This window comes from Silurus meridionalis, chromosome 4 (assembly GCF_014805685.1).
Source record: "Silurus meridionalis isolate SWU-2019-XX chromosome 4, ASM1480568v1, whole genome shotgun sequence".
NCBI lineage: Eukaryota > Metazoa > Chordata > Actinopteri > Siluriformes > Siluridae > Silurus > Silurus meridionalis.
The window spans coordinates 41813009-41815868 of NC_060887.1; the positions used below are offsets into that span (position 1 = coordinate 41813009).

Below are 2860 nucleotides of genomic sequence, written 5' to 3' on the forward strand. Positions count from 1 at the left end.
CACTTTCAGATCAGGGCTTAATCCTATGAAAGTATTTCAATAATTACCTGAGTGCTAAAATTGCAGCTTTAGAACTTTTTTGAACATAGACCAAGTTCAAGTTCTCCAACACTGTTACAGAACTACCTGTCAAAGGTCACTGGGGGTCTAGAACACTTTTTAAAAGTCAGTAGAGAGAGAGAGGTCTAGGACACTTTTGTCAGGGGTCTGGATCATCTGAATGGCATCTAATTGTACAATGTCTTTGGAACATGAGTTGGGCTCTACCGTACCATCGAGCTTTTACCAGTATCTGGACTTTTAATAAACATGCAGGATTCTAGAACGCTTCAAAAACCCTTTTCAGAATTAACCGAGAGTTCTAGAACACATCAGCTATATTGTTGAAGATAATATTGTCCAGCTCTAGAATCATGTTCATTTGGGTTCTCAAATGCTTGTAGATGTTCAGCATTTTTTCAGCAGGTTTTTGCAGTTATAGTTGGATCTGGATTTCCCTTGTCCCATAGTAAACTCCAAAAAAGGAACCTGCAGCAGGAACACACACACACACACATACACACAACTCCAGATCATGAACAGCTCTGTTAAGTGTTTTTGCATTACTCCAGCCCTGAAGAACCAGAGCTACGTTATGATTGGATTGCTCTGCGTCCGCATTCGTCCCCCTGCACTGGCATTGTACAGAAACTCACGTACTGAGCTGCATTTATTATCAACTGACTGGAGAGAAAGTGTTGCTGTGTGTGTGTGTGTGTGTGTGTGTGTGTGTCTAAGGCTATGTCTACACTAATCTGGATAAATCTGGCATTTTAGTCTAAAAACACTCCACGTCCACACTATTGTTTTCAAACTTTTCCAAAACGTAAAAGGCTTCGACCCGCGTCTTTTCCCCTCCGCATTTATTTACTCTCCGGCTCTTTGAAACGTCTCGGAGGAAAGGAAAGAGTTTGTGAAAGTGAGTTAGAATATCAACCAGTTATATCCAATTTCAAGACCAGAATCCTGCTGATGACGCTGCTTTGCCCCCCCACAGAACAGACGAGCTCACAAAACTCACAACAACAAATTACTGTACCATGTCCTCCACCATCTTGGCTGAACTGCGTCATGTGACTAAAAACACGTCATTGTTTTCGAAAGCCTCCATCTTCAGAGTCCACGCTGACAAAATAGAGAAAAATATGTGTTTTCACACAAACTTATTAGTGTGGACATGGCCAGAGAGAGAGAGCGTGTGTGTGTGTGTGTGTGTGTGTGTGAAGTGACACACTTCCATCACGCACAGTTTTAACTGCCATGACCACTGACTGTTTAATCTACGCCACAATAAATTATTAGTTAAAGACCTGTGTTTCTTCAATTATTGTGTGTGTGTGTGTGTGTGTGTGTGTGTGTGTGTCTGTGTGTGTGTGTGTGTGTGTGTGTGAGAGAGAGACAGAGAGAAAAAGTGTGTTTGCAAAGTGGTTTTAGAGAGGACTGGAAACAATTTGGTGCCTGAATTTAATACAAATTCCACACTACACCTTTGCCCCCTACACACACACACACACACACACACACACACACACACACACCTCCGGAGTATTTCAGCCCTGATAATAGTTCACATCACGCACCAGTAGAGGTGCCTGTAGCCTCAGGAGCACGGGCAGCTCTACCCTGCATGGCTGCTCACTGTCTCTGATGGGTTTTAAGTGTGAGATCAGAACTCAGAGATTTATATCACAACACTGCGGAGATCTGGATCATGAATGGTCAGGAGATGTTCATTCATTCTCTCTAACACCAGTGAGGGCTCCAGGAGTGCACTACACTTAGATCTCCAATTGTAATATGATGTGTGTTATTCTGGTGGTGTTGTCTGTAAGGAGATGTTTGTGGAGAAGGAGTCTCCAGTGTTAGTGCTTTGAGCTGGAGCAGGACAAGAGAGTATGAAACTGATGTTTGCAGCTGATTTAAGGACCATAGGCGCTAATTATATTAACATTAAGTGTAAATGCACAGGAATGAAATGTCTAGAAGCTCAACAAGAAGAAATATAAATTGTTGTGGTGGTGAGGGTGTGGCCAAGAGAGGAGGCGGGTCAAAACTACAGGTAACGTGATGATTCCCACCTATGTCTCATTCCTGCCAGTCTACAAATACAGCATAAGCTTGAACTTGAATGTGGTCAAAAACTAGAAAATGAAAAGTCACAAGCTAGTGATGGCTCATTTCCCGGTTGATTTGTTCATGTTTAGATTTTTGAAATCAGGGTAAAATATAAACAGTAGAAGAAAGCTGTCTGTCTCCAAGATCTTCTTTTCTACCTTCATATGCCCAGGGTCCTACAGTGCTGCTAAACCAGAAAATGGTACTAGATTGCACAATGGAAACTGCTTAGTGAGATCCTCAGGTGAATCATTAGCCCCTACCAGATGGAACATGAGATTCTACTTAACCTGCACTATAATCATACATTATTTATTTCTTTTAATATGAACAACGGCAGTGATTCTAGTCTTTTGTATGTGTATTAAAAACCAAAAACTAGCGGAGGATCACCTGACTGATCTAGATCTATATCAAGCAGGAACATCCTGCATGACAATAACTTCACAAGGGAAAACTCACAAGTCTTGGTGGACTCAGTGTGGAAAAAAACTACAATCAATCAAACCCTAGTACTGTGTGGACAACGGAGGATTGTTGAAAGTAAGCTGTGTACACATGGGAGGTTCCTGAGTATCCACTGGAGCCAATCATTAAAGTATTGGGAATATGGTATATTGGGGAGATTGTAGCTTAGTGGTTAAAGCATTGGACTTTGCATCCAAATGCCCAAAGGTTGTGTTTTCAAATCACAGCCACACCAAGT

General features: G+C 41.8%; 1 protein-coding gene across 3 annotated transcripts in view; it reads left to right on the top strand.

Moving 5' to 3' along the window:
• The window catches only part of ntn2 (netrin 2), a 21640-nt gene extending 20294 nt beyond the window's left edge, over nucleotides 1-1346 (top strand). For all 3 annotated transcript variants that reach the window (XM_046848413.1, XM_046848412.1, XM_046848411.1), the window contains one exon: nucleotides 1-1346. This exon is cut by the window's left edge and continues 1193 nt beyond it. The gene's annotated coding sequence lies outside the window, so the exon portion shown is untranslated.
• The last annotated feature ends 1514 nt before the right edge of the window (nucleotides 1347-2860 follow it).